Source organism: Musca autumnalis, unplaced genomic scaffold (assembly GCF_047663935.1).
Source record: "Musca autumnalis isolate F117 unplaced genomic scaffold, ASM4766393v1 scaffold_5, whole genome shotgun sequence".
Classification (NCBI taxonomy): Eukaryota; Metazoa; Arthropoda; class Insecta; order Diptera; family Muscidae; genus Musca; species Musca autumnalis.
Genome location: NW_027412088.1, coordinates 6521831 through 6536438, shown reverse-complemented (window position 1 = coordinate 6536438; position 14608 = coordinate 6521831). Strand labels below are relative to the sequence as shown.

The 14608-nt window shown below is 36.4% G+C and overlaps 1 protein-coding gene across 8 annotated transcripts in view; it reads left to right on the top strand.

Annotated features, from left to right (window-relative positions):
- Nucleotides 1-14608, top strand: part of LOC141406526 (uncharacterized) — a 122795-nt gene that overhangs the window by 80394 nt on the left and 27793 nt on the right. Inside the window, exons 3-4 of one of the 8 annotated variants that reach the window (XR_012413420.1) lie at nt 8359-8508; nt 8572-8662. The exons of the other annotated variants lie outside the window; for them this stretch is intronic. The gene's annotated coding sequence lies outside the window, so the exon portion shown is untranslated. The remainder of the gene's footprint in view (nt 1-8358; nt 8509-8571; nt 8663-14608) is intronic. 8 annotated transcript variants of the gene reach the window in all.

Below are 14608 nucleotides of genomic sequence, written 5' to 3'. Positions count from 1 at the left end.
TTACAAAGCCGGATGAGCTTTGCGGGGATACCAAATTCAGACATGGCTTGGAATACCTTTGAACGCAGCGGGCTGTCGAAGGCTGCTTTAAAATCGACAAAAAGGTAGTAGGTGTCGATCTGCATCTCTTGGGTCTTCTCCAGGATTTGCCGCAGGGTAAATATCTGGTCAATGGTGGACTTGCCAGGTCTAAAGCTGCATTGGTATGGTCCAATTATCTCGTTGACCATCGGCTTTAGTCGTTCGCACAATATCCCTGACACGATCTTGTAGGCAATAGGGAGTAGACTTATGCCCCTATAGTTAGAGCATACAGTCTTATCTCCCTTCTTGTGGACGGGACACAGGATACTCAGGTTCCGCCTCCGGTTTTTAACAGCTCGGCTGGCAAGCCATCTGCTCCAGCTGCCTTATTATTCTTCAGCCAATTTATTGCTGTCTTTACCTCATCTTGGCTGGGCGGTATACATTCAATACCATCTTCTGGGATTGGGACTGTGGTATCTTCGTCGTCTTCGCTGCTATTGGATACAAACAGTTTTGAAAAGTGTTCTTTCCATATCCTGAGTACACTATCTGTATCAGTTACCTGGTCTCTGGTCTCTACAGGAGGATGTGCCTGTACCAAAGCCATCAGTTGAATGCTTGACTCTTTGGTAGAATTTTCGGACTTCATTCTGGCTCCTGTACATCTCGATTTTTTCACATTCCCGCTTTTCCATCTCTCTCTCTCTCTCTCTCTTTTTCCTGTGGAAAAGACGTTTCTCCTCACTCCTTTTCTCCCTGTATCTCTCGTGTAAAGTAGCTCTATATGCCCCATTTTTCTCTTCGGTGGCAGCACGACACTCCTGATCATACCATGGATTCCTTGGTGTAGGTCTCTGGTATCCAAGTATGGATTTTGCGGCTGTTTGCATGGAGTGGACAATGCTTTGCCATTGCGCTGATATGTTATCGGGATAAGGAGTGCTTTGATTAAGCAATTGGGCTAGTTGAGTGGAATATGCTGTGGCTATCTGTTGTGATTGCAGCTTACCGATGTCTAACATTCGTGTTGTGTCTGTTCGTACTTTGTTTGCTACCTTTAAGCGGGTGCGTACCTTTGCTGCAACAATGTAGTGGTCCGAATCAATGTTTGCGCTCGGAACGATCGTACATCCAACACGCTCGATGAATGTCTTCCATCTATCACAACATGATCAATTTGATTTCTTGTTTTCTCATCTGGAGACAGCCAGGTGCCCTTATGAATATCGAGATGATTAAATCTGGTACTGCTAACTACCATGTTTTTTGCAGCTGCAAAGTCTATCAGCTTCATACCATTGTCAGATGTTTCACTGTGGAGACTGACATTCCCGGCTGTTGGACTCCTTTCCAAGTTTGGCATTAAAATCGCCTGGAATGATTTTAATGTCATGGGCAGGGCAACGGTCACATGTTTCTTCTAAGCGCTCGTAAAATATATCTTTGGTCTGTTCGTCCTTGTCTTCAGTGGGAGATTGAGCGCAAATAAAGCTGATGTTAAAGAATTTAGCTTTTATTCGAATTGCAGCAAATCTTTCATTCACTTCGGTGAAGCTGGATACCAGATGTTTTAGTCTCCGACTAACTACGAATCCGCATCCAAACTCATGCTTTACGTCATGGCAGCTATAATACAGTGCGTCACCTTTAGATGTTGTTGCGACGCCTTTCCCAATCCATCGCATTTCCTGTATGGCAGTAATATCGGCCTTGTACTTTTCAAGTACGTCTGCTAATGCGAAGACTGCACCTTCTCTATAAAGAGTGCGAACATTCCAGGTGCAGGTTCGCAGATCATGGTCCTTAAAACGTTTGCGGTGTTCGTCAACTTTATAGGTGTTTTTCTTTTCTTTCGTTTTTTCATAGTAGGCTGTTTTTCTAGGGGAGGGTTACTAACCCGACGCCCAAACCCAAGTTTTTAACATTGTTATGGGTGAACGCGCGGCACATGTTAGCTAACTACCTTTAACGGGTGTTAAAGCCAGTTCCCCAGGTGACACCACGGGAAGGTTAGTGTCCACTTGAGATGAAAGAGGGACCAACAACCGTTCCTTGGTATATTCCATCCCCTACGTCAACCAAAAAGATTATTACACAAACAATAAAATAACTACTTGGACCCTATCGTAAAATAGCAACTTCCACAATTTCTGACCCTTAATTTCGGAACGTCCTGCACCATATACCTACTATTTTTGGAATTTTAAAGTTGCTGTTTTATTGTGGAAAGTTATGACCAAATTGTTTATCCCGTTCAGGTGTTTTATGCGTATTACTGGTATCATTTGTGACCACATTTATTTTTTTAACTTAACTTACCTCACTCATTTAGCTGATTATTGTGTTATCTTACATCGAAAGGAAATTATACTTGTATCGCATTAAGCTTATTTTCTTTATTAATTTTTCTATGTGTATGACACACACATACAATTGTTGCAGATGTTGCAATCTTCCGGCAGGTTACTGGAGTATGAAGTCCCTACCCATAAACGTACTTTACCTACATGTATACATGTAGGTAGGTCGGTTTCGGTGTGAAATATTGGAAAACGGGGGATGGGGGCATGTTTATGTATCTACAACGACACGTAATTAAAAGGCAACAATTCATGTGGTATTCAGGCTGTCACGACCAGTTAATATTGTTGAATTTTGAGCAAATAACAACAATGTATGTGCATACACTTTCAGACACACAAACGCACATATGTATGTGTGTGTGTGTGTGGAAATGCTTGCACAAAACCTATACTATTATAAAAGATTCGAAAATATACAAATTTATACATACATACGTATGTATGTATATAAATACTCACTTGCATACATATCTACATTTTGTAGGCAAATATATTTGTAAATCCCGATGTACGATGAACGTATAGTGTCCACTTAATGTATGGGTTATTTCATTGCTGGCATTAACGTTGGTCTTCTCCAGCTTGTTTGGCTAGCTGAATGGCTGACCTGGCTGGTTGGAAAGTAATTACAAGAAAACTTGTTTACGATAACAATGTGGTAAAGGATATAAACTGGACATGTATGCTTATGGGTTTATGTCTGAAACACACATATCTGTATGTATATATTCTCAGTGTGTGTGTGCGTGTGTGTTTATTTGCTTGTTTCTTTGTACAAAAGGTAAATTTCAATATACTCTGGCTATCTGTGCTACCTACCACAATGTACAAACCACATATACTTACCAATAAACAGGCATAAAGATGCACTTATGCCGAAAATCGAACATTATTACCTTTTCATAGAATTGGTTAATTGATTTTTGATTTTAAGCCATACAAGTCAACAGCCCAAACAGAAGAAGTAGAACAAGAATTGTTAAAAAGTGAGTTTATTTTAAGGCTTTTTTCTTGTTGTTGTTGTTGGTCTTTGTGCCTGCCTGTGTCGACGAAAGTCAGTTATTCCTTTCAATTGAGTTGAAATTGTTCTTTGCTGCTCTATGATTATGCCTTGCCTTGATGTTTTAAGTGATTTAAATGGTCTGGAACTTAATTCAGCATGACCAATGATTTTGATTGTGATCCTAATCCATGCGGAGGAGGCATATTTGTAACTTTGTGTTTTAGACTATTTCAATTTTCAAATGACATTTGTTATCGGAAACGACGTTTTGTTGGTAATCAGGAAATGCTTTGAAATTTGACGGAAATAATTTCCACTAAGGTTTAGTTATGCTTTACGCAAGTTATCCAATGCCCAGTATATGTATGTAGGTGTGTGTCTATATGTGAGCAAGTTTGTTTGATTAATGATAGTTGTTTCTTGTGAAATTTCCGGTAATTGTCAAAAGTTGTTTTATTAACCACTTTTGCAAAATGATTATCGTTGAATAATTATGGTTATCTGATACTGAAAATAGGTTTTTGTGAAATTGTCATTGAGGTGATAAATTATGGCGCATATACGAAGAAAGAGATATGGCATTTGTGGGGGAATTTTATTCATCAAGTGAATTAAGATTTAGGATACCTATGTGATAATGTCATGGGTAGTGAATTTAAGATATCAAACAACGAGATATCGGTTTCAATACCTCAAAAATCCTGGAAGGTTATATTCAAAATGTCCAACTGAAAAAGCTGTAGTTTAACTAATAGGATTCTGGGAGTGCAATGCACTTGGATGATTAATGCCCCTGTACAAATGTTTGATACAGGACCTCGTTTTTGTATGGCCTTCGTATTACTTTACCAATTTGGCCAAATTTTGAAAAACTGGACAAGTCGACCGATATGAAAGATGTTCCAAATCTATGTGTGGACAAAATCGTTTGATCCGTTCGAGAGTTTTCATGCGCATCCGCCAGAGAGACGGACGGACAAGGCCTAATCGACTCCAAATTGTTGGAGAGGGAAGAAAGTAAAAATATGAGGATTTCTGAGTGGAATCGGACAGTTTTTCAAAAAGTGTTTTTTATGTCATTTATTTTTAGCTCTGTTTATGAAGCTCCTAAACAAAACATATTTCAGAATATTATTAGATTTTTTTGACTAACGGTGAACCGATTTCGATATAATTTAGCACATTTTTCTATAGACCTAATTCCATCACACATTCCAAATTTCATCAAAATTTAACATATACAGCGTGTTTGGTGCATCAAATACCTCAAATCGGCCGAAAATATATATGGGAGCTATATCCAAATCTGAACCGATTTTCACCAAAAGCAATAGCGTTCTTCATTAGGCTAAACAATTATCTTTCCAATTTTCAGCCAAATCGAACAATAAATTCAACCTGTACGTTGCGAATGGACGGACATGCACAAATCGACTCATAAAGTGATTCTATGCATATCCCTAGAAGGAACTATGCGTCTATCTCTTTTCCTTAGGCATATTACACACAAATGCACTAACACATAATACCCTTTCCACAGGGTGGTGTAGGGTATAAAAATAGTAAAATATTGGCACAGTGGGCTTGGATGCAATTTTCGCGATTTAAAATCAATTTTTATCAATGATTGTACTCTTCAATTTTCTAGTTTTTTTTCTAATAAATTTTAAGATTTTAAGTACTATTTGGTAGTGGGATTCGAATGATTACTATTTTTCTTCATTTTTATACCCTCAGCATTTATGCTAACGAGGGTATATACACTTTCATACGGGCAAAATGTGCCTCATCGAAATAATGGTTTTAGACCCCAAGTATGTTTGTACGATATCCGTTTCAGACAATTTTGAGTCGATCTAGCTATGTCCGTCCGTCTGTCTGTCGGTCTGTCTGGCTGGCTGGTGCGCACGATAACTCTCGAACGGATCAATCGATTCGGTTTAATTTTTGGGTATCGAAATATTTTGTCCAGATTCGATTTAAGTTCGAAGATGCGCCATATAGGCCCACTCCTTCAGGAAAACTTCGCAAAACTTGTGCGCACGATAACTCTTGTAGGGAATAACCGATTTGGTCCATACTTTGCACATCATGTAATATCTACCAAACTTAGATGTGGTTCCAATATGGACTCAATTGGTCCACTCCTTCGGGTACCTCCCACACAAAATTTCGGAAAAGTTCAGTTTAGGACCTGGTCTCGAATCGCTTCGATTTTTGTTTATGCAAGTTGCATTCGCTGTCCTCTATACGACGCTGTATAATATAACTCTCGAACGGATCTGCTGATTCGGTCCAAAATTTTGCTTTCGTAATATTTAGTCTAAACTTAGTTCAAGTTCAAAGATGGATTATATCGGTCCACTGCTTCCGGTACCTCCCCCACAAAAGTTCGAAAATGTTCGGAAAATTTGTACGTACGATAACTCTTAAAGGGAGTAACCGATTTGGTCCATACTTTGCACATTATGAAATTTCTACCAGACTTAGATGAGGTTCCAATATGGACTCAATCGGTAAACTCCTTCGAGTACCTCCCACACAAAATTTCGGAAAAGTTCAGTTTAGGACCTGCTCTCGAATCGCCATGGTTTTTGTTGTAGCATCTTGTATTCACTGTCCCCTATACGAAGGTACAGGTTTCCTCAGGGGCAAGTCCATACTTCCTGAAAAAATAGCCTGGAAGTTGAAAAAAACCCTATGACACCATGTTTATGTGTGGAAGCGCAATATAATTCTCGAACGAAAATGCCGATTCCGGCCAAAATTTAACCTTCGTAATATTGTTTCCAAACTTAGTTTAAGTTCGTAGATAAGCCATATCGGTCCACTCCTTCAGGTACCTACCCCACAAAAGTTAAAAAATATTCGGAAAAATTGAGCGCACGATAACTCTTGATGGGAGTGACCGATTTGGTCCATACTTTACACATTCTCATAATGTCTACCAGATATAGATCAGGTTCGAATATGGACTATATTTGTCCACTCCATCCCGTACCTCCCACACAAGATTTTGGATAAGTTCACTTTCAATTACGATGGCAAAAGTTGTTTCAGGGGCAAGTCCATACTTCTTGAGAATACAGCCCGTAGGGTGTAAAAACTCCCTATAGCACCCCCATGGTCTATGTCGGTCCATTCCTTTAAGTACCTTTTCCGCAAAATCTTTGATCTGTAATCCTAATCAACATTTTTGTCGGTTCATACGACCAAAATTTTGAAACCCCCTAAATACATAAGTTTTTTGTAAAAATAGTGTTTCAATTTGCACAGGCTGAGGGTATATCTCTGTCAGCTCAGCTGACTGATACTTTCTTACTTGTTGTTGTAGCAACTTGTATTCACGGCCCCACATACGGCGGTACAAGTTTCATCAGGGCAAAACCATACTTCCTGAGAAAATAGCCTGAAAGGTTCAAAAACCCTTATGACACCGTGTGTGGTGGTTTGAGCGCAAGATAATTCTCGTACGGATCTCCCGATTCGATCCAAAATTTGGCCTTGATAATATTTTGTCCAAACTTAGTTTAAGTTTGAAGATAAGCCATATCGGTTCACTCCTTCAGGTACCTCCCTCACAAAAGTTGAAAAATGTTCGGAAAAATTGTGCGCACAATAACTCTTGAAGCGAAGGACCGATTTTGTACATATTGTAAGTATACTAATATATCTTCCAGGTATAGATCAGGTTTGAATATGGACTATATTTGCCCATTCCTTCGGTTACCTCCCACACAAAATTTCGGATAAGTTCACTTAAGACCTGATCTTGACTAACTTTGAGTTCTGTTGAAGTTACAACGGTAAAAAAATTGTCAGTGGCAAGTCCATACTTCTTGGGAAAACAGCCCGAAAGTTGTAAAAAACCCCTATGGCACCATATCGCTCATTTACTCAAAGAGTGGCATAACTCAAAAATACGTTTTCTGAGTTAGCTATTTCTATTTTTTCCTACGACTTCTATTTATCTTGTGTCAAATTTCCATGGTGATATCTCTAAAACTCAACGAGTTACAGCTCATTTACTACGAGTTTCGAATAATTCAACACAAAAGTTTTTTTGAGTTTATGAAGCACTAAAGCACTCCAAATTATGCTTGATTTTGCACTGAAATTCGGCACTGATATCTGGCTAGCTGTTTACAAAATATGGTACATGTAGTTATTTTAGTTTTTGTGTAATAATATTTTTAATTTGGGAAGTCAAATTTCCAACGCCAACTTAAAACGCGTTTTTCTCGAAACTAGATTTTTTGAGAAGTGACACTCTTTGAGTAAGTGAGCGATATGTAGTAGGTGGAGTGATAAACCGATTTGGTCCAAAATTTGGCCTTCGTCATATTTTGTCCTAACTTAGCTTAACTTCTAAAATGGTCCATATCGGTCCTCTCCTTAGGATACCTCCCCCACAAAAGTTCAACATTTGTGTCTAAGTCCAGTTTAGGGTCTGTTCAGAGATCCTTTGCAAATTTATACCTATTATGTTTTTTGTGGTCCTGTTTACAGCCAAATATGTTTTCCGTGGACAAGTCCATGCTTCCTGGAATACTGGTCCAACGGGTGTACGATAACCCACTGAAATGACTAGTGGGCGCGATATCTATCGAAAAGATCTCAAAATGATATCCACTTCCGTAATGCACTATGTCGGTCCATTCCCTCCCCCCAAAACTTTTGAACTTTAATCCTAATCCACATTTTTGTCGGCAAGTTCAAATGCCACAATATTCTGAAAAGAACCTAAATACATTCGATCTGTCCGTAGATGAAAGTTCCAATTCACATTTGCTGAGGGTATATCTCTGTCGGCAAAGCCGACTGATACTTTTTTACTTGTTTTTTTTTTTGTTTATAAAATAGCTGATAAAACTACAAAAAATACAAGAACAAAAAAGATTTTTTTTTTAAATTGGACCAATATTAAAGAAGTTACGAGCATTTCTTTGCACATATCTTTTACAGAATTCGACAAGGAACCGTTAGTAAAAAAAACTGAAAATATACTGAAATGTTTTGCTGAGGAGCACCATCAACACATCAAACAATAACGGAAATCAAAAACCATTTTTTGAAAAAGTGGCCGATTTCACTCAGAAATCCCCATATTAAATTGTAAGATTTTTATACAAATCATACCTTTTTACCATATAAGCTGAAATTAATTTTAAATCCAAGGGGATCAAAATTATCGTTCTTATCGCAAACTAGAGTACGTAACAATATGCTGTTAATTTCTCTCACTTCAATTATAAGAATATTTCAACAGGTAATTGTATAAATATGTAATTGTAATTATCTTTATACCCCTCCATTTATTAATTTGCTGTTGTACACATATCCATCCCCAAGGAGAAATCATAACATTTAGTGCCACTTACAACTGATTAGTAATTTGTTGTCCAACAACAACAACAATAACAACATCAACAATAATAAAAATATAATTTCCTAAACATTCTACTTTACTTGTTCAAACGACTATCTCTCTCGACGCATCACATTGTAATAAATTGACCACCTCCAACCATCCCGCTCCGAAATTGTATTCGTCGTACTCGTACATCCCATGTTAATAATTATAACTTTTATAATATTTTTTGTCACCGGTAATTTATCATGATTTGTTAGCTTATTTTGTTTCGACCATCTTTTGTTGTGTGTATTGCCTCATAACTCTTGTGCCATATTTTTAATGTTGACACTACCCTCTCGGTATCCCCACAAATCCCCGAATCCCCTTTTGCCTTATCTGGGATTTTTGTAAAATCAATCAAACTGATAGCAGAGTAGTGTTACTGTTATAAAAATGAAACAAACATTCAACTATGGCCAATGGATGAGTGGAGCGGATTCTCATACAATTATAATGCAGGGATATGAAGGATAGCGAGTCACACATACATACATGCATGCACAAATAAACATCGGTATATGTATTGTTGTAGGGATGTGTGAATGTGTGTAAACTACATTATGTTTTATGTTCATATAAACACATCGTGTTTGTTTTTATAGTAGTTTCAATATTTTATTGTTGTTGTTTTTTGACCGTTGATGTTTGACACTGACTTTTACAGTGGGGTGAAAATTTAATTACATACGAATTGTGTACTGGACATTGAGTTGAATAGCAAATTCAACTTGGTAAACTTATTACATTTGTTTTGAAATAATAATAATATTAATCTAAAATTTTATTAACGGAACTTTTCAAATTGTAATACATGAAAATATCAAAAATAGTAAAAATTGTTTGATTTGGTTTGTTGTTGGCATACCATTTATTTGTTGTAAAGAGGAGCCATAAAATAAATGCATTTTCTTCAAAGAGTGAATAGGAGATGATTTCTTCGAAATTTCCTTTTGAGATTAAAAATAAGTCAATAAAGAAAATTGATTATAGCTATCAAATATAAAATCGGCCTGCAATCATTGATATGAGAGGAGGTCTCCATTGTTCCTTCTGGGATAATTGTGGGACATATGTATGTTAATTGAAACTTTTAAAGTAACTGAAGTACATTGTCTAATTTGCTAACACATTTTCATTCTATTCACATAGGATCCAATAAGTCGGCTTAAAAGAGGGACTATTGCTTTCAGTAAATCTAATTGCTTCCGTTAGAAGAGGGTATTTGGGCCTCCGTTAAATATAGCAAAACTTGAGTCTACTTGCCAGTAGCAACTGTTCACATAAGCTTGTAGAGTTCATGTGTTATAAATACAATACCGTACTCCACTGTATTCATAATAATAAAATAATTTTTATGTTACCTACATGCATACATATTTATAGTTCTGGACATGTGTTCTGTTGTTTTTACCTTGTTAGTGAAGTGATTGTAATTTGTTTATCATTAAATTGAAAAATTTGTTAAATGTCGTTATTACTATTATAATGGTTGTTGCTGTTGTTGTTATTATTGTAGGCATAAAGTCGGCCAATATGACTGTATGTATGTATGCCGCTGTTGTAATGAAGTTCTATAAATATTTACTAGCAATCGGGACAGCAACAACATTTGATGTTTACAGGCCATACAAACCAGTTTTTTTTTTTTGTAACGCGAGTAACACACCTACAATTTTACCTATTTACATGTATTTATGCAACATCATATACATATGTTTGTACATATGCAAGTGTGCATGAATGGGTAGATGAGCTTTCATACTTACCGAACTTTTACTGACATGTACAAAATGTATTGTTTTTCAAACTAATTAAAATACACAAGCAAACGTACATACATACGGTTATACTAACACATGTACATACATAATGAAACATCGTGCACATATGTTTTTATCCTTCTCCACTCATGGATATAGGTAATAACAAATACGAGGTGAATGGAAAAATCTGTGCAACAGGGTGGAATGAAAGAAATTATAAGGAGACAGGGAGAGAAATTCCTTACAGAAATACTTGGGTCAGGGACAACTAAACTAACACTACTAAAACTAAGCTAAACTACAACAACTAAGAGCAAGTTCAGACGAGCCCTCAATGTCATATGTACCGAAATAAAAAATTCCCATATCTACGCACACAGACAATGAGGAGACGCTGCATTTTTGCTGGTGTGGACGCAAAAAGTAAATGTCGTAAGGAAAATCCCAAAGATGTCATATATCAGCGACTGTGTAAGAATGAAGAACTACAGCACCTATGACACCTAAGGGGGCGATACAGATTTGAATTGAATTTGAATTGTCCCAATTTGAACTTCTATATTTCAAAAACGGTAAAACCGACGAGAATTTTCATAGCTACAACATTTTCTTTAGTCCCATTTTGATAGGACTTGCGGTTTCTAAGCAAAATCGTGAAAACCTAAACAAGCCCTAAAAATGTCAACTTAAATCGCGATTTATTTAAAAAGCGCTCCGGCGATTTTTTTGTTTTTTGATTTTTCTCATCTATGAACATTGTAGTTTCAGAATCCGCAAAAATTTCCAAGGTGTAAGCACCTTCCATTTAAAATTGTTTCAAGAGCACCGTGTATATCGAACTGAAATTGTTATCAATATGTCATAGTGGCCCAAAAACGCTCTAAGTAGAATATTGGGGTCCTCTGTCCAAAATTTCGTGTGGTTGCCCTGTAATGAATCATTCTGAATTGAAGTATTTTACAGTACCTACACATTTTCAACAGAATTTGCTGTAATCCGGTACCAAGAGTTTTTAATGCATAATAAACCTCCCTGCGAAAAATTATCAGTATTGGTCCATTATTTGGTATAATATGATTTGTATATCTATTTATAAAGAAATGTCATATAGGTCCATTTTTGACCACAGCCTCAATATAGGGTTAACATTCTTTTCTTGGTACTTTATAAGATTTAACCACATTTGTCTGCAGAATTACTTGTAATAAATAATGTATTTTTGGTTCTCAATGCGGGAGGGTGGTCCAACATTAGGGTGTCATGGTAACATAGAGCTGTAATAGTACAAAAAACATTATATTGAAACCAAATTTAAGAAAGGATAATAAAGTTACTTAAAAATATTCCAAAAGATATAAATTCAACAAGTAAAAAAGGGTGTTAAACTTTTGGTCATAACTACCAAAACCGCAATTTTTCGCAAAAAAATCTCTTCAGTTTTGAAATCTACAGGCTCTAGGCTTCCATTTGGTACTAGTGGCCATTCTTGCGAATTTTTAGAAAGTAACTTTAACTTTAAGGAAATCCATACATCTATATTAAATATTTTCATTTTGACAGATATTATAACCAAAATATATGGCAACCCGTGTTCATGTTATTTTGTGTTAACAGCATAAAACAGTTCTTACCGTATACCCCCACCAGAGGGGATAGGGGGGAGAATGTTACGCTCGCGGTTTCTTAAAACACTCTTCGCAGCAGCACAAAGCTGTAACCGGCGCATTGGCTTGATTTTTAAACTCTAAATATTTTTTGGCCACTTTCTCCATACAAGTGATCCACTGTGCAATGTACCAAAAATAAAAATATTTCAAAATATCGAAATATATGCCTGTGAAAAATTAATACGGTGGACAAATTGGATTGGATGGAGTGAAGATAAACATTGGACCGGATAAACCATGGTAGAATCATTAAAAGGTAGGGCATAGCAAACAGCTGATTACAATTTTTTCTATTCTCATATACACATTCTGCATAACTTTGGTATAAATGGCACGTATTACACTATGCAACACTGAAAATGCAAACAACTTCTAGTGTGCATTTTTTGATAGTACATATTTAGGCTATAAAAACCCTCGTAGGGGTTTGTCCTGTCAGATCCAGTTCGGATTTTATGACCTCATCTAAACCGTGCTAAATTTACACTTTTTTGCACTGATCAGGCCTTTATTTCAGAAACGAATAGGAATTTGGCCTTGCTGTCTTTAGCAATATTGTAGCACTAAACTAGTAGAACTTATGTTTTGAAAAACCCACATAAGAAAAACTCCATCTAGGGCATCAAAATCTATAAAATATGGAACATTTTACATAATTCCTGAAATTCTGGTCAGTATCGCCTAAACTATTGGGAGTTGAACCATGTAACCGTTTGCAAAAATCTTCCGAATAAAGTTCTCAACAATTCTTTAGAACATTCTGAAACTCTAAAATGCTTATGTTGTGGTGGGTTCTTGTGGCTTTTTGTTTGTCTTTGTTGTCAGCCAATGCAGCAAACCATGTATTGTGTTCATCAATGATTGCAATATTATAGGCGACATTTATATCCAAGTTATGCGAAAAATGTATATGAGAAGTATATGCACTCAAATCAAAAATTTCTGGGCTGGTTTTCTGTATTGACAATACTTTTTGTAAACAAAATTAGATTATGATAGTTCCTACAATCGGTATTGTTAACGATTTTAACAATATTGCGGAAATTCGAAAGTTGTTTTTGTTTTCTATGTTTGGAACAAAAGATGGTATTTTTGGATTTGGATTACAATGTTTGAACAAAACAAATACATTTTTGGAACTAAAACATATATTTTTGTTCCAACAAAAGCGAAAAATATTTTTTCTCTGCGTGTACGTTCAAAAGTTTGTTTCATCACAATGTTGTAATAAATAGAAATAAAAAATGTTGTAATAACAATTTTCATTTCGACTGAATTTTAATATGTATAAAATATTTTGTCATATTTTTCAAAACCATAAACATACATACACAATTTGTGTATACTGATTTGAAAGAATAAGCAAACCAATAGAAAAAATTGTAATCAGCTGTTTGCTATGCCCTACCTTGTAATGATTCTACCATGGGATAAACATTGGACCGGATTTGAGACTTCTCCCTTTTGGAGTCGTGTCCGCATTCATCGACGGACATAAATCCCACATCATTTAGGGAGTTATGACCGTTTCGGTGGGAGGAGAATAAATATTTGGGACCAGCATAATTTGGGACTTTTGAATCTGGGTGTTTTTGGTGATATTGCATTTTGAAAATGCAGCCTACATTCAAAAATGTATTTAGGCCCCAATGAAATGTTGGTGAAACAAGTAAAAAAGTATCAATCGGCTTTGCCGACAGAGATATACCCTCAGCCTATGTGAATTGGAACTTTCATCTACGGAAAGATCGAATGTATTTAGGGTCTTTTCAGAATTTTATGGTACTTTTTGGACATATGAACTTGCCGACAAAAATGTTGGTTAGGATTAAAGTGCAAAAGTTTTGCGGAGGAGGGAATGGACCGAGATAGTGCATTACGGAAGTGCATCTTATTTTGAGAGTCATATCTTTTCGATAGATATCGCGCCCACTAGTAATTTCAGTGGGTTATCGTACACCTGTTGGACTAGTATGCCAGGAAGCTTGGACTTGTCCACGGACAACATAATATGGCTGTAAACAGGACCTCAAAGAACATCATTAGTATAAATTTCCAAAAGATCTCCGAACAGACCCTACACTGCACTTGGCCACAAATGTTGAACTTTTGTGTGGGAGGTATCCTAAGGAAAGGGCCGATATGGACCATTTTAGAAGTTTAACTAAGTTTGGACAAAATATGACGAAGGCCTAATTTTGGACCAAATCGGTTTATCAGTTCGAGAGTTTTTGTGCTCGCCAGCTACTACATATGGTGCCTTATGGGTTTTTTACAACTTTCGGTCTGTTTTCCCAAAAAGTATGGACTTGCCACTGAAAAAAATTTTACCGTTGTAATTTAGACATGCTGTAATTTAGAGATGCTTC